The sequence below is a fragment of the Henckelia pumila genome, chromosome 2 (assembly GCF_033568475.1).
Source record: "Henckelia pumila isolate YLH828 chromosome 2, ASM3356847v2, whole genome shotgun sequence".
NCBI lineage: Eukaryota > Viridiplantae > Streptophyta > Magnoliopsida > Lamiales > Gesneriaceae > Henckelia > Henckelia pumila.
This window is the reverse complement of record NC_133121.1, coordinates 124,990,417-125,009,185: the sequence shown is the minus strand read 5'-3', so window position 1 is coordinate 125,009,185 and position 18,769 is coordinate 124,990,417. Positions and strand designations below refer to the sequence as shown.

The 18,769-nt window shown below is 36.3% G+C and overlaps 1 long non-coding RNA gene across 1 annotated transcript; it reads left to right on the top strand.

Annotated features, from left to right (window-relative positions):
- Positions 1 to 14,209: 14,209 nt before the first annotated feature.
- Positions 14,210 to 16,493, top strand: LOC140885555 (uncharacterized). The gene is made up of 3 exons (XR_012151000.1): positions 14,210 to 14,983; positions 15,622 to 15,698; positions 16,314 to 16,493. It is a non-coding gene; the product is annotated as an uncharacterized lncRNA (long non-coding RNA).
- Positions 16,494 to 18,769: the final 2,276 nt, after the last annotated feature.

The window sequence follows — 18,769 nt, the reverse complement described above, 5'->3', positions numbered from 1 at the left end:
TATACTAAAATTTTTTTAAATTTTTTTAAACCATGTTTTCTAATTAATAATATTAGATTATATAATTCACACATAAACAAATATATGGATTACTAATAATAATAATATTCGTTCGTATCTTTCAATATAGTATATGGATTACTAAAATTAAAAAAAATTCACACCCTTGCAATGGATTATTTAAAACCGTCACAATCGCGAAGGTTTATTAAACCGCCGCAGAATTTTGCAAGGGTTTATTGTACAACCGAAGAAAATTACGATGGTTTTATGAACCGTGAAAAAAATATTTTCAAAGCTCAAGGAGCTTGTTTCAAACCATACAAAGCTTTGTTTCGTCTATACACATGATCAGATAGTAAAGCATCAACAAGGCCATCAGGTTGTTCAATATAAACTTTCTCTTTTAAATCACCATTTAAAAAAGCACTTTTAACATCCATTTGAAATAATTTAAAATTTCTAGAACAGGCAAAAGCAAGTAACATGCGAATTGATTCTAGTCTAGCAACAGGCGCATATGTCTCATCATAATCTACGCCTTCTTCTTGACTATATCCTTTTGCTACAAGTCTAGCTTTATTTCAAGTGACAGTACCATGCTCATCAAGTTTATTCCTAAAACCCATTTAGTACCAATAATAGATCTATCATGCGGCCTAGGAACAAGAAACCACACATCATTATGTTTAAACTCATTTAATTCATCATGCATAGCCATAATCCATGCATCATCTAATAAAAGCATCATCAACACACTTAGGTTCAACATGCGAAACAAAACCAAGATGGTTGCAAATATTATTAAGAGATGAACAAGTGGTTACTCCCTTTGAAGTACTACCGATGATAAGATCCATAGGGTGATATTTGTGAAGCGTTCATTCCTCTGGATGTGATGTATCCTCACTTGTAATGATATCATCATTCAAGCTTGTGGAGGTCATCTCTTCTTCGAGTAAATCTATGCCATCATTAATATTACGAGAAACTATAGACATAGATTCATAAACACAATATGCAAAGATTCTTTAACAAGTAAAGCATGTTTATTAAATACTCTATAGGCCTTACTTGAAGTAGAATACCCGAGAAAGACGCCTTTGTTGGACTTGACATCAAACTTACCGAGATTATCCTTACAATTATTATGGATGTATAATTTTGATCCAAACACCCGAAAGTATGAAATGTTAGACTTTCTCACTCTCTATAATTCATATGGAGTTTTCTTGAGAATGAGCCTTATTGATACGCGATTGATGATATAACAGGCAGTGTTCATTGCTTCAACCCAAAAACATTTTGGTAGAGAATGCTCACATATCATGGTCCTCGCAATCTCCACATGTGTTCTTTTTTTTCTCTCAACAACCCCGTTTTGTTGAGGAGTCCTAGGACAAAAAAATTATGACTGGTCTCTTTCTCTCCACAAAAATTTGTAAAATTTTCATTTTGAAATTCAGTTCCATGGTCACTTTAGATCTGTTTTATTGAAAGATTTTTCTCATTTTCAACACGTTTGACAAAATTTTTAAAATAACCAAAGGCATCATTTTTGTGGGCTAAAAACAATGTCCACGTGAAACGTGAAAAATCATCCACTATGAAAAATGCATAAAACTTTCCTCCTAGGCAAGCGTTTCTCGAGGGACCACATAGATCTAGGTTGAGAAGTTTAGGGGCATAGAAGTTGATACAAAATTTTTGCTTTTAAATGATTCTTTTGTGTGTTTGCCAAACTAACATGCATCAAAAACATAATCTAATTTTAAATTGAGTTTTGGCATACCAACAACTAGATCAAGTTTAAAAAGCTTTTCTATGATACTAGGACAAACATGACCTAATCGTCTATGCCAAAGAATGTTTTCATCAACATTCAAGGATACAAAACTTTTAATATTTTTCAAAGATAAATTATTTAAAGAAACCTCTTAAACATTTTAACTTCTATATCCTTTGAAATTTATGGATTTATCAGTCATGAGTGATATAGTGTTGGGAAGGGAATTTGACTTCATAACCTCTATCGCACAATTGACTTATGCTTAGTAGATTATTCTTAGTCCTTTCACTAGGAGTACACCATCAATCAATCAGGATTTAGATATACATATTGAGCCGATTCCTTCAATTACTCCTTTGTTGTTGTCTCCAAAGGTGACAGTTCCCTTTTCCTTTGGTTTGACTGATTGGAGTAGCTCTTTGTTCCCCGTAATATGTATAGAACATCCACTGTCTAGATACCATATGCTAGGGAGAACATTTTTCCTATTTCCCTGCAAAAATTGTTTTTGGTACCCTTTAGCTCATTTGGATCAACAATTGTTAGAAAAGATAAATATAAAATAGATTTCTAAGAGTTCAGTCTCTCATAGCAACATCATCAACACTTTTCAAGAGTGATCCCAGTATTAGTTAGGGCTATGGCCTCTTTAAAAACCTATTTCCTTAGACAGAGCTGCGTTCATCAGGAAAACCAGTCGCAAGTCAAGGCTCCCTTAGATTATGTTCTCATATTGCCGACTGATGAGTTGTTAAGTACTCTTAGGCCTACATTTCATTTAACTCTTTTTATCATATTGATATTTTGAAGATCTACATTTATGTTTAGCATGTCATATTTTACAACAGTAAGAGCCTGTAGGGGTGATCTCATTTTATCTTTGGAAATAAGGTTAGTAAAGTGTATAGATTTCTTTCCATACCCTATTCTACCTTTACCGAAGCTACATTTTTGCATGCTTATGAGATTATTCAATTTATTACTACTAACATAATTTATCAAAATATTTTTCTAAGTGAGCTATGTCATCTTTTAATCTAAGGTTTTCATGATCTTTAGATTCTAATTCATTTTTGAGGTTTCTATTTTCTTTTCTAAGTGCTTTAGTCATGTCAAACATAAGCTTATATGCATGTATTAATTCATTGTAAGAGTGTACCTCATCATCGTCGTCGAAGATGATGTCATTATCTCTAGTCATGAGGCAGATTTCGGCTTCGTCCTCGTCATCATCACTGTCTCTCCATTTTGTTATTATGGCTTTCTTCTTGCCTTTGTCAACCTTCTTCTTGAGGGGTACTCATTTGCATAGTGGTCTTGCTGTTGACAGTTGTAGCATGTTACTCTTTCTTGAATTTTTTTTCTCGCATGAATCGTTTGAACTTCATTGCGAAGAGTGTCATGTCATCATCTTCTTCTTCTTCGACTTGGGTGGATAAGGCAATCCCCTTTGCCTTGATCTTCTTATCCTCCTTATTGGTAAGGTGAGAGTTTCAAACCTGATTTCTAGTGATTTTTTCCTTGTAAACACTTCTAACTCATGAATTTTTAGAATCCCATGGAATTGATCAAGATCATAGAAAGCGGTGTAGCCTTTGTTAGTCTCAATGATGGTCGTTCTCTTGGCATCTCACTCCTTGGATAGGGCGCTTAGAACTCTCCTCCAAACCTGATTGGATGGATATTTTTCTCCAAGTTGGACTAGCTCGTTAATGATTTGAGTGAGCTTTCAGAAGACTGTATCTACTTCTTCATTGGATTCCATCTCAAAGGTCTCATATTTGAGCTCTAGGAGGTCAATCTTGGTTTCTTTGACTTGGTTAGTTCCCTCGTGGAATATCTCTAATTTGTCCCAAATCTCTTTTGCGGAGGAGCACATTGAGATCCGGTTGTACTCATTCATATCGAGGTAACTATGCAAAATATTCATAGCTTTAGCATTTTAAGAAATTAATAGCATATTCTCCTTTGAAAAGTCATCCATTTCTTAGGAATTTTAACCCCTTCAACTTTTTTCATAGGTATATAGGGACATTTCACTGTTATTTTCCAAAGGTCATAATGTACGAATTGGATATATAGGGACATTCGATTTTTTCAATAGCTGTAGTTTATGTCGTTGAAAAGAGGAGGACGATTGGTTGATTTCCCTTGAGCGTAATCGCTTGATAGATTTGCCATTAGAACATTTTGAAAATTTTTCAAAAGTGTGGCTCTGATACCATTTGTTAGAACATAATGCGGGGAGGATTTAGGTTCTATTAGCAACTTTAGCCATTTATAATGATTATGTAAGTACGCAAGAAGAAGACTTAAAACAATCAAATATAAATGCGGTAAATAAATGCGTAAAGTAGATAAAACGATAAAAGAGATAGGATATGTTTATGAAAGTTCGACGATAAATCGTCTACGTCTCTCCTTCTGTGTTAAGGTCGATTAACCAAGGATCCACTAACACTTCAAACGTCTTAGCCTTTATGGCTCCAAGGATAGCCGTACAACAATACGATCACTGCGACGATACAACTCAATACACTTGGCCTTAAGGGCTCCAAGGATAGCCACAACAAACAATAACAATTCGAGCTTCACACTCGAGAATACAACGATGGCTCAAAAAGTCACAAATTATTTTATTATCAACTATTTAATTGAAATAATATATATAGGATCTCTTGATTGAACACTTGAATTATGGAAGAGAAGATTGGTTGAGTTGTGAAGATTGGTTGAGTTGTGTTGGAAATGGCCTCGAAATGCGTTTATTTATAGTTGCAACTCGGGTAGGTTCGGATCGTCTGAACCCAACTTCGGATAATCCGAACGTCTCTAATTGAAATTCAAATTTCTACGGCTGAGGGTGAGTTTGGATGGTCCAAACTCCTCTTAGGATCGTCCAAATGGCTGCATTAACTCATTCCGACAAATTTCTTCCGACAAAATCTTCAATCGCCTTAAAGGGGTTTGGAACATCCGATCTTGACTTAGGATCGTCCAAAGTAGGCCTTCGTGCCCTCCGAAGGTGCCTCCGTACAATTTTTAATTTTTGTGAAATCTTCGGACCGTCCGAACTCACTTCGGATCATCCGAACAGGTTTTCGTGGCCTCTGAACATGGCATACGATCATTATTTTATTCCGAGAAATAATTCATACCGTCCGAACCGGTTTTCGGATCGTCCGAACTCAGTCAAATTCGAACATTTCAAATTTCTGCAATATTTTTGGCTTGTTGGATCTTGTTTCCAATAAAGTTTTTAGACAAGAAATTTTATTATCTGCAAATTTCTCAATTTAAACTATTAGTAATAATTAACAGAGTTTTGTAATCCTTAAAACACAATATTTTTGAGACTTGTTAATGCATTAAAAATATTAATCTCATAACACGAGATTTGTATGCGTTTAAGATGTAACAGACTTGTACTAGTATCCTATCACCATTATACACTAGGTATAGGAGCCACCTCCTGAGACGAATGCACAACGTGCTATACACCCTATGCCCGGTCTATGAGCTAGTTTTTTGACATGAGTGTTTTGGTACCTAGTTCACTTGCATGCATGCACTTATAATATCGCATACTCATACTCTCTTACTGAGCGTTTTTAGGCTCACTTTCGGTTATTTTCTATTGTCTGGATACCCCATTCAATGGGACAGATGCAGGTAGTTCTCCTTAGTACTGAGATGTCAGGCGGTGAACAATGCAGGATGTCAGGGTTAACCACTAGGTTTTTGTAGTAGATCGGTTCCATTTTATAAGATCAAGTGATTTTAAACATGTTAAGAAATGGAATATAATTTTAAAAGTATAAAAACATGTTTAAGGAGTCATTATCTTGTAAAAATAAGTGGAAAATCACATTCGGAACGTCCAAAAATGGTAGAAAAGGTCTCGAGGGTGTCAGACAGCCCAAATGCAGCCAAATGAGTTCGGAATGACCGAACCAAAACGTTGCGTCCAAACCAAAATATTTCTTCCAATCTGGAGAATGTTTCTTCCGTTTTTTTGGATGGACAGGTGTCAACGAGATCATGACACGTGGCTGGACGGTGCAAGAACGTTGCGTCCGATCTAGAGAACGTTGCATCTGTTCTGTTGGCTAGATAGGGGTCAACAAGATCATGACATGTGGCTAGATGGTGCAGAACGTTGCGTTCGATCTCCATAACGTTGTGTCCGTTATCCGTCTATAAATAGGGGTAAAATTTGCTCATTTTCAGCCATTCAGAATCCTTTCCTTCGCCCATATGGCTCTATTTTAAGGCCTTTTGGGTACTCTGGTTTTAAGAGTTGGAGTAAGTAGTAGTTTTTATAGTAGACAATGTCTGTAGTAGCGGCAGGGCGACGGAGCTCTGGTGAGGCATCCAAGGTTCGTAGCTAGACTATGCCCGAGCTTTGAGGCATGCGACGTCTGCAGACTTACGATGGACGAAGGTATAGCTTTGGTTCTTTATAATAAATAGAGAGTAGGATATAGTTTAATTAAGGTTTTTAGAGCCTGTTAGTTGATGTTTGGAATGTTAGATAATGCATGTTTTTTATTCATTGTAGTGTCACATGGTAGGCTTGGACCTAGATGAGATCTTCTAGAATATGCCTTAGTAAGGTAAGGAAGTATTATTCGAGATATCCAGATTGAGGATGCATGTATTATGTGTTTGCATGGATTATGATTGCATGTTTTATATGCCTTTATACAGCATGTCATGATTGTATGTTGCATACATGAACATATTGAGTCTTTATCCTTGAGATATCCTGTAGTAGGGGGCTTGCCCTACGAGTTGTGGATGGTTGGACACATACGTCTTGTGTTTGGTCACCGTTATGGTTGGACACTTGTACTAGTATAAGGTCACCATTATCCACTGGGTATAGGAGTCACCTCCTGATGCGACGGCGCAACGTGATATATACCTTTGGCCCAGTCTATGAGAAAGTTTCTTGTGTAGAGTGTCTTGGTACCCAATTCATTTGCATTCATGCACATATAATACCGTATACTCATACTCTCATACTGAGCATGTTAGGCTCACTTTCGGTTGTTTTCTTTTATTTGGATACCTCATTCAATGGGGCAGATGCAGATTGTTACTCCTGAGGTCAGGGAGATTAGATGGTGACCAAGGCTGGATGGCAGGGTTGACCACTAGGCTTTTTTTTTTCTCATATTGGTTTATTGTAAGTTCCGCATTTACTCTGATTAAGGTTATTTAATGTTTAATTGCATTGCTTAAGTCTCCGATTAGTAGTGATCACGATGCGTGTCACTACATTTTTACTTTCTGGTATTAGTTTATTTAAGTCCGCATTTACCATGATTAAGATTTATTATTGATTAATTGTATGCTTAAGCTTTTGATTAGCAGGTGATCACGGTGCGGGTCACTATAAATTGCATGCCTAAGTTTTTGATTAGTAGGTGATCCGGGTTGGATCAATACAAAAAAAGTTTCAAAGCCCTTAAAATTGAGCCATTATGGGAGAGATGAGGATTTGGAGTGATTTCAAATGAGCCACTCACGCCTCTACTTATAAGCAATGTTCAGATCATCCGATCTTGAGTTTCGACTGTCCGATCATGCATGGTAGCCACGTCACATACATGCGATCGAGTTTGGACGATCTGATCCCACTTTTTAGCGTCCGGAACACTTGTATAATTTTCTTTGACACTTGTCCGAGTTACATTTCAGATGGTCCGATCCACTCCTCGGATCGTTTGATTTGGCCTAGTGAAGTCAGCCCCTTCACAAGATTTGTACATTTGTCCTACTTGGGTTCGAAACATCCAATTTTCGGATTGGATCGTCCGATCTCCCCCAGATTCCAAATCCATGCTCTCCTTTCGAACTCCTATGGTTCAGATGGTCAAATCTAAGGTTCGGTCATCTGTCCTCCCTAACCCTTGGACCCCTTCCAATCTCGACATTTTTGGACGTTTTGGATCTGATTTCTTGGTCTGTTTGATCATATCAGAATCCCTTAAGCATGTTTCATTTAATATAAACATGTTTAGGCCAACTAATCTTGTAAAATGAAACTGTGTTACTACAATGTCTTCCTCAGACGAATCCGTTGTACGGTAATTAGCAAAGTATTTAGATGCTTCCCCCCCCCCCCCTCTCTTTTAGAAAGTCCCGTGGCATCTGAGCGCCAGGGCTCGGTGTTCGACCCGAACCCTTCCGAGTATCGAAAGGCGAAAAGGTTAAGAATTCACCAATTACTATCTACTACAAACTATAATTTTTGGTAAAGTGACAAACGCGTTGTTAATGAAATTTATTCAAAAATTCGTTGATATATACCTATCATGACACTAATTAAAAAGAAAAAAAATAGTAAAATAAAAATTTTATTAGATATCTTATTACGACATTTTTAAATAATGTCACCAAAACAATCATACTTCTCCCGGCCGCGTCCAATTTTTTAATTTCTTCCTTCAAATATAATATTCGCACCGCGCCCATTCATCCCTAATTTTTCTTCTCTTGCATTAGCATCCACACCCTTTGTGAAAAGTCAAAAAGACATAAAACCCCTTAAAAAATATTAATAGGCTAATGCATCCCTCAGTTTTTTAAAATGTAGCACATTTCACCCCTATGTTATATAAACTCGGGTACATTTATACCCTCTCATAGGAGTTTTTATGCTAATTTTTTTAAAATATAGGGTCTAACATGCTATTAATTTTATACCCCTGATTTTATGTATTTTAAATTTTTTACTGGGAGCGTGGATGCAACAATATCATTGCGTTCTCATCACCCACCAGTGCCGCCATCCTCACCGTCTGCCGCGCCAAGATCCTTATTTCTTCCTCTCCCACCTTCTCGTGATCCGAAGCCCTAGGTCTAAAGTTTTTGTGTGCTTTGTTTCTTTGGAATATTTACGTGTGATTTCTGTGGTTTTAGGTGGAAAAGAGGTTGTAATTTTGACCAAGCAAAACTCTTTTTGCAACAGTGACCCGAGTTGTTCAACTGCGCAACCACCGTTCTCCGCTGCTCAACCATCTTGCTTTGGTACGTTGATTTTGTTTTGATTTTAATGAAGTCTTATGGTCGATTCCAATCTCTTTTAGTAGATTTTGTAGGATGCTCCACGAGGATTTTTAACCATTTGAATGTATCGGATTCATCTCATTTATGGCACTATTATTGATTTTTAAGGACAACTGAGAAAACATGGGGAAGATTTACCGGTGATTCTTTAAGTCACGTTTTTTTTTTCAAATTTGAAGCTTGCTTTGCCTTCAACCGTTGTGTTGTGGTGAGTAATTCTTTAAAATTTGTGATTTTAATGTGATTCTAATATTTGTTTACTAGAAATCTTGGTTTTGGAATCAATCTGGACTCTGGAGTATTTCTCTTTTGATATTCTTGTTTTGCTGGCGGGATTGATGCCCAAATCTAAAGTTACTACTTCACTTATAACAATCTGGTGAGTTTCTGCTCTTCTATGCACGGAGGATTTGACATTTGTCACATGATTTCAAAAAATTTATGAATTGAAAGCCATGATTCAGAGTGCAGTTCTTAATTTCTTGTCTAGTGTTTGATGTCCTTCCACAGTCGTGATAGGTTGCCCTCCGCCACTTCAAAATTTACTATGTATATGTATTATCAACCCTAGAATATGTTTTGTGTTGTGTAAATGCAGAAACTGTTAGGCAGGTAGGTATATTAAATAAATGCGGTGGGGACCACATTTATTTAATAAATCATCCCATCCCACATCGGAAAACTGGAAAATAAAACGGAGGAACCTATTATAAATAGACCTTAATTCCTTCGATTTAAGTATCCCATTCTTCTCTTCTTTTGTATTAACAAAGAGAGAAGAAAATATAAAGAGAAAAAAAAAAGGAGTGTTTTTTTTCGGAGATCTCTTGTGAGTTAGAGAATTATTTCTCGGTAATACTCGGGGTTTGGGCTGGTGAGAGATATAGTGTTTTGTATACACTTGTAATATTTCTCCGGTTATTAAATATTGCACGTAGCCTTTATTGGGTGAACCACGTAAATCTTGGTGTTCTTGTTGATTGTTTTATTCCGCAATTGTTACTATCGTCATGATCGCTTTGATATAAACCATAACAACTGGTATCAAAGCTGTTACGGTGTTCAGGAGCCTTGGTGAAAAAATTTCTTAAAACTCTGAGTATGCTCTGTGGTTGCAGCTTTGTCTGATCTTCCACATCTGAAAAGATTTTTTGAAATTTTATTAAGGCAGGTGAAGCGATGGCCGGAAATGACGGATCGGGACCAGGAATCAATAAGTTCGACGGTACAGATTTCACGTTCTGGCGGTTACAGATTAAAGATTATCTGTATAGCAAGAAACTACATCAACCTCTATCCGGGGTGAAGCCAGAAAAGATGGAGGATGATGAGTGGGAGCTTCTTGACCGACAAGTGTTAGGGGTAATACGATTGACCCTAACAAAGAACGTGGCCTACAACGTGGCAGAGGCAAAAACCACGGAGGAGATGATGTCCATTTTGTCGGACATGTACGAGAAGCCATCTGCAAATAATAAAGTGTTCCTCATGAAAAAATTATTCAACTTGAAGATGGAGGAAGGTGCTTCGGTGGCGGCACACATCAATGAATTCAACACGATTGTTTCCCAGCTAACATCGGTTGATATCAAGTTTGATGATGAGATTCGTGCACTTATTCTTTTGGCGTCTTTACCAAATGTTTGGGAGCCGATGTGGGCAGCGGTTAGCAATTCTGCTGGAAAGGGAAAGTTACAATTCAACGATGTCAGAGATCGAATCCTTGGTGAAGAAGTTCGCAGGAGGGATTCGGGAGAAGCAACATCATCGAGATCTGCCCTAAATCTCGAAAACAGAAGTAGGGGCAGAAGTGCTGAAAAGAATTCTAACCGATGGCGTGGCAGATCCAAGTCAAGGAATGGAAAAGACAAAAATACCTTTGAAAAGAAATTGAAGTGCTGGAGCTGTGGTGAAACTGGTCACATGAAAAAGGACTGCAGAGCACCCAAGAATAATGCAAATGCTGTTACTGAGTATGTACATAATGCCTTAGTACTATCCATGGAAAGCCCTGTTGATTCTTGGGTTATGGATTCGGGAGCTTCATTTCATACCACCGGTGATCGTGAGGTATTTAGTAATTATACTGCTGGTAATTACGGAAAAGTTTTCTTGGCTGATGGAAAACCGTTGGAAATAGATGGTATGGGTGATATCAGTCTGAAAATATCAAACGGATCCATCTGAAAGCTCAACAAAGTGAGGCATGTACCAAAGTTGACCCGAAATCTGATCTCAGTGGGACAGCTTGATGACGAAGGCCATAAAGTGACCTTTGGTGATAGATCTTGGAAAGTGAGCAAAGGAGCCATGATTATTGTTCGAGGAACGAAAACTGGAACCCTGTACATGACTTCCAGTTGCAGAGATATGTTAGCAGCTGTGGATGCTGGAGCTAACTCAAGTCTATGGCACTGTAGACTTGGACATATGAGTGAGAAGGGAATGGAGATGCTGATGTCAAAAGGGAAGCTACCGGAGTTAAAAACTGTCGAACACAAACTGTGTGAAAGTTGTGTTCTTGGAAAGCAGAAAAGGGTGAGCTTTTCGAAAGGCGGTAGAGAACCGAAAGCAGCAAAGTTGGAGCTGGTTCATACTGACGTGTGGGGGCCATTTCATGTGACATCCCTCGGTGGCTCACGATATTATGTCACATTTATCGACGATTCAAGCAGGAAGGTTTGGGTTTATTTTTTGAAAAATAAATCTGATGTTTACGAGACCTTTAAGAGGTGGAAAGTCATGGTGGAAAATGAGACCAACTTGAAGGTGAAGTGCTTACGGTCTGATAATGGTGGAGAATATGAAGATTTTGAGTTCAAGAAGTATTGTGCACAGAACGGGATCAAGATGGAGAAAACCATTCCTGGTACTCCACAACAGAATGGTGTAGCTGAGAGAATGAACAGGACCCTGAATGAGCGAGCCAGGAGCATGAGATTGCACGCTGGACTGCCGAAATCATTCTGGGCTGATGCAGTTAACACTGCAGCATATCTGATCAACAGAGGACCTTCGGTACCACTTGATTGCAGAATACCAGAGGAGGTCTGGAGCGGCAAAGGAGTAAACCTTTCGTTCTTGAAAGTGTTTGGTTGTCTCTCATATGTTCACATCGATTCAACCAGCAGAACGAAACTTGATCCGAAATCAAAGAAGTGTTTCTTTATTGGTTATGGAGATAATGATTTTGGTTATCGGTTCTGGGATGACCAAAATCGGAAGATCATTCGGAGCAGAGATGTCATTTTCAATGAGCAAGTTTTGTACAAGGACAAATCAGACATTCCAGTCGGAGATAAATGTCCAGAAGTCCAGAAGACAAATGAAGTGCCATTGATAGATATTCCTATGAATGAGTCGGAGGATAGTAACCAGGAAAAAGAAACTGCACAATAAGTTGATCCACAAACTCCCGTGATTGAACCCAGGAGATCTTCGAGAACAATCAGACCACCTGATAAATACTCCCCTGCACTTCACTATATTTTGCTGACTGATAAAGGTGAACCGGAGACCTTTGAAGAAGCGATGCAAAATGATGATTCAACCAAGTGGGAGTTAGACATGGAAGATGAGATGGATTCACTGTCATCCAATCATACGTGGAAATTGACGGAACTTCCGGAAGGCAAGAAGGCATTACACAACAAGTGGGTGTACCGGATCAAAGAATAAATTGATGGCAGCAAACGGTACAAGGCAAGACTTGTTGTAAAAGGCTTTCAACAAAGAGAAGGTGTTGATTACACCGAGATTTTTTCTCCAGTGATTAAGTTAACCACAATCAGAACAGTACTTGGACTAGTGGCTAAGGAAGATTTACATCTGGAGCAGTTGGATGTAAAGACGGCGTTTTTTCATGGTGACTTAGATGAAGAAATTTATATGAAGCAGCCATAGGGATTTAAAGTACGAGGGAAGGAGAAAATGGTATGCAAACTTCAGAAGAGCTTGTACGGTCTCAAACAAGCTCCAAGACAGTGGTACAAGAAGTTTGACGGATTCATGAATAACAACGGTTTCTTGAGGTGCCAGGCGGATCACTGTTGTTATGTGAAGAAGATTGATGGTTCATATATCATTCTACTGCTATATGTGGATGACATGTTAATAGCAGGAGCGTGATTGGAAGAGATTGATAAGCTCAAGAGAGAGTTATCAAAAGAATTTGATATGAAGGATTTGGGAGCTGCAAAACAAATTTTTGGTATGAGGATCTTGAGAGATAGGGTGAACGGAGTCTTGAAGCTATCTCAGGCAGAGTACGTGAAAAAGGTACTTAGCAGATTCAACATGGATGAAGCTAAACCGGTGAGTACTCCTTTGGCTAGTCATTTCAAACTAACCAAAGCCCAATCACCATCGACGGAGCAGGAGCATGCTTATATGAATAAGGTTCCTTATGCCTCTGCTGTCGGAAGCCTCATGTATGCAATGGTATGCACCAGACCAGACATAGCACATGCAGTGGGAGTTGTGAGCAGGTTTATGAGCAATCCTGGAAAACAACACTGGGAAGCAGTAAAGTGGATTCTCAGATATTTGAAAAGTACTATCAGTTCATCTCTGTGCTTCAGAAAGTCAGATTCAGGCTTACAAGGTTTTGTAGATGCCGACATGGGTGGTGACCTAGATGGCAGGAAGAGTACTACTGGATATGTGTTTACATTGGGTGGTACGGCTGTAAGTTGGGTGTCCAAGTTCCAAAAGATTGTTGCACTTTCGACTACTGAAGCTGAGTATGTTGCAGTGACAGAAGCTTGCAAGGAGATGATATGGTTGAGATCATTCCTTGAGGAGTTGGGTCAGAAGCTTGAGGATATCACATTACACTGTGACAGTCAGAGTGCTATTCATTTGGCAAAGAATCCTGTTTATCATGCTAGAACGAAGCATATATAGGTTCGGTACCATTTCATCAGATCTGTTCTGGAAGATGGAATCTTGATGCTTGAGAAGATTCCTGGAAGTAAAAATCCAGCTGATATGTTCACAAAGGCGGTGACCACTGACAAACTAAAGTTATGCTCGAATTCAGTCGGACTGCAAGTATGAAAGAGAAAGCATGAGTTGCTGCATTGACTGTGTGAAACCATGATTGGAATCAAGTCTTCAAGTGGGAGAATTGTTAGGCAGGTAGGTATATTAAATAAATGCGGTGGGGCCCACATTTATTTAATAAATCATCCCATCCCACATCGGAAAACTGGAAAATGAAACAGAGGAACCTATTATAAATAGACCTTAATTCTTTCGATTTAAGTATCCCATTCTCCTCTTCTTTTGTATTAACAAAGAGAGAAGAAAATATAAAGAGAAAAAAAAAAAGGAGTGTTTTTTTTCGGAGATCTCTTGTGAGTTAGAGAATTATTTCTCGGTAATACTCGGGGTTTGGGCTGGTGAGAGATATAGTGTTTTGTATACACTTGTAATATTTTTCCGGTTATTAAATATTGCAGTAGCTCCGTGGACGTAGCCTTTATTGGGTGAATCACGTAAATCTTGGTGTTCTTGTTCATTGTTTTATTCCGCAATTGTTACTATCGTCATGATCGCTTTGATATAAACCATAACATAAACCATCTAAGTTATGGTTGCCTTTGGCTTAGTGCAGCTGTTAGGTAATCTCGTGAGATTATATGTTTAAATTCCTCCTCCCTCCTATCAAATCTACTAAGTAGTAAATCTTGTGATCTATGCACGGAGCACAAGGGTATATAATGAATTAGGAGTGCAGAATCCAGATCGAGCAAGACGTGCCATGGCTTTATCCCTTAAACTAATCTTTCTTCTTTGTTTATCGGCTTTGTGAAATATTTAATCATTATAGGTCAGTTCATTTTAATTTGATTTTGATTGGAATATTGCCATAGAAATAATGGTTGTTGTGAAATATTTTGGAGGCAAAGGTGTCTACTGTGTTCGGTCAATTGCATCTGAAATTAGTATTTTTTTTAAGTATGCTCGATTATCGGGGATTATTCATAATGGCAAATCCTTCCCCAAGAGGACTTTCATTCTTGCTACCGCTAATAGATATTCTTGTTGGTGGCATGTGTATTATAGAGGACACGACAGTTGCTTCTGCTTTGGCATTCCATCATATATGTGAAGGCAAGAACTTTATTCCTTGGACTGTATGATTGAATTTTTTTTCGAATTTATATCCTTTTGGCTCAAATAAAATTCATGAACCATGTGGTGTCGACCGACCTTCTCATGTTCTATTATCTGTTATTCAAGTGTCATAGATCATCAATGTCCTTTTCCTTGGAATCCTGTGATGGCCTCATGCATTAATCTGGTTGGAAGTTTGTGAAAATTCAACAAGTGTCCTGATAACTATCTCACTAATGGATGAAGGATGTGTCAGATAACAAATTGGCACGAAATTTGGCTTTTATGTTTGAGGTTAAAATAAAGCCGGAAATTCAGTATGGAATTGAGGTCCTATCAGATAATTTATTTTCAATCAATCAATTACGCTAAAGTTTATTAATATTTGAACATTATAGTGGTGGTAACTCAAGCAGTAGATGTGTTGAGGACAACCGAAATAAGTCATTTGTATGGCCTTATGTTTGATCTATGACCCTTAGGCTACCATGGACACTTGAACTTCATCCGAAAATTCTACAGTAGGTGGAAAGATAATTAAGAGGCAAGAGAATAAGTTTGAAACTTATGCTTAATTGTTCTGGTTAATTATTTTTCTAATAAGTCCTTGTTTTTCCATGCGTGTTTGCTAGCAGGTGCAACACCAATATTAGTGCATCACGTGATAGAAATGAATGGACGAAACATTTGTCATGTTAAAAGCCACTCACAGGTAAGAAATATAGCATTATTCTGTATTGATGAGATACATTTTCCTTTTTTGACAGTTAGTTTTCTATTATTTTTTTTATACGAGAGTTCAAGAAATGAGTCAATGACACACTGATTCAACGCACTTCAATGTTGTACTTCATGAGATATTAATTTTTGTGTGAGCTAATAGAAGGTTCCATTATTGAGTTAACTGACTGAATAGACTTTATTATATCGCCATCTAGTATACATTTTATCATGCAAGTAGCAAAGGCACGTAAAATGGTTAAACATGTATGTTATGGACCACTTGTTAGTTCCATACGCAAAACTTTGAGCAAGTATATATTTGATAGATATCAAACCTTATCAAGCCAAGTCATTTTTATTGAGAAGGTAATTACTTGTATCTTTTATTAGTTTTGCCTGAGTGGAGCAAGTTTTGAAATAATTTACCTAACTTTGCTTAAATTATCCAGAAGGTAATAACTTGTATCTTTTATTAGTTTTGATTATGTTTGTTTTAATTTCTTTACTAGTTTTGATGATTTTTTTTCATTACTAACTTTGATGCTGCTATTCTATATTTATTCTTCAATGAGATTGCTTTTTCATTTCTTTTATTGTATTTCAGGTTATTACATTCTCTCCTGCAATAATTGAACTCTGTCGCAACAAGAACCTAAGGAATTCGGAGGCTCATTTTAATAAAATTTTGAGAAAGATTCATTTGATGTTTTGGCGAAGTTGAAGTAGGACAAACTTTAGGATCAATTTTGTTTTGTTTCTTGTTCTTTGTAGTTTATGTAGTATAATGAATAGAAGGTAGATGGAAACTCTTATGTATTTAAATATTGATTGTTGATATTCAATATTTTTTTATTGTTTTGATTCGTTACATTTTATAAATATTTACAATTTCTAATTTTAATGAATTTGATGTTCGTAGATGAATTTATTTTTTCAAGTGTGAATCGTTAATATGAAAATGTATGGGGAAAATGTATTTATAAAATATCAAAAAATGACATTCATTAATGCCCTTAAAAATCTTATACTGACATATAATTTTGTCATAATAGTTTGTGTTCTTAATACAGCTGTCAAACGGGCCAACCCACGGCGGGGCGGGGCGGCCCACAAAAAAACCCACATTTTGGCGGGACGATGGTGGGCCGATCCACCATCCTAGCGGGCAGGAAATCCTCAACCCAACCCAACCCAAGGTGGGTTGCGGGATAGGCGGGCCGGCCCGCGGGTTGGATCACGATAAATAAAAATAAATAAAAAATATTATAATTAATTATAAATATCATTTCATAAATAAATATTAATAGAAACATATTAATAAAAATTTTAATTATTGATTTCATGTGTGTATATTTTATATAAAATAATTAATACAAAAAAATCACAACTTTTATTAAAAAAATTCATATATAACAATAAAAATAAAAAAAATTATTAATTTTTCAGGCCTGCGGCGGGCCAACCCGCGCGGGTAACGGGCCTAGGCGGGTTGGCCCATCTAGGCCCATCTTTTGTTGGATTGAAAAAATTTCAATCCAACCCACTTAAATTGTGTGGCGGGCCGGGCCAACCCGACGGGCCTAACCCAAATTGACGGCTCTAGTTCTTAACAATAGTGGTGTAGGTATATATGCTATGGTGACACTAAAAAATGTCCTTATAGATCTTATTCTGACATATGATTTTGTGGGAAAAGTACAGTTTTAATCCTTACATTTTCACATAAAAACATTTTTGGTCCTTAAACATTTCAAATCAACACTTTTAGTCCTTAAACTTTACAAACTGCAACATAATTAGTCCTTATAGTTTTTTTTATGGTTAATTATATTTTTTGGGACTAAATAAATAAAAAAAACATGAAAAATAAAGATCATAATATCTACAACACAAACATTTTTTTTGAGTAACATATTTATTTTTTTTATGATGTTATTATATGTAAATAAAATTTATTACGATTTTTTTATTAAAGATAAAATATCTACTTTAGAATATAGATTTTTTTTTCATAAAAATAATCGAATATGTTTTTAAAATTAAAATATCTTATAAATATTTTAATAATCACATTTCTTAATGTGTTTTCTAATAATTTTTTAAAATAAATTTATTTAATATCTTGATACTAAATAACTGATTTGATATCAAATTTAATTAAATATTTACTTTTATTTAATAATAAGATACAAACTAGATAAATTTTAATTTTCTTAAAATATCAAATATAAATATGTAATATATATAATTATGTTTGTAAATATTAAACATCAATAATAAATTAAAAAGAATAAAAAATACATATGGTATAAAATTAATCTTGAAAGTTGAAACTCTAATTTTAATTTTAGTTTTTAATTTTTTTTAATTTTAAAATAAAGATAAAACATATATATGTTTTTTAAAAAATAGAGTTTTATTTACTATTTTTATAATTTTTATTTTCACAATATTTTATTATTAATTTTATACATTTTTAGTCCCTAAAATTTAATAATATTATAAATTAGTCCTCACAAATATATTTAACTATAAAATAAAGGGTAAATGATTTTAAAATCTCTTCCAACCATTCAAACTTTATCTTAACTCCCTACCCACAATTTTCTTTATTTCAACTCCCTAGTGGTCCCCAATTTTGAATTAATTATTATTTAGTAACTAATTATTTGTACGTGGCATTGTTTAACCCATCGAACCAGTTCAGGCCAGGCAGAACTATTGGTTACGCAAGGTTTCCAGCCGATATACTCTGGATTAGGGTCCAACATGCTTTCGTAAGATGAATTAAATTCAAAACCTATTTGACCAAAGTTTCGTCGGGTCATACCTGCCGAGTTTTACGAAGTGCTCCTCACACTCCAACCACGCAGTCGCAACAGATGGTTTCTGCACAAGCTCCTTCAACGACACCCAGCACAGCCTTAATTTGTTTTCTACCTTAAGGCGTATGGTATATGAATTTAATTATAAAATATGAGCATGAAAGAACAAGAGACTTTAGAACGATTATTCAGACATTATATTATTACATAAATCAACTTCTTTGAAGAGGAGAAG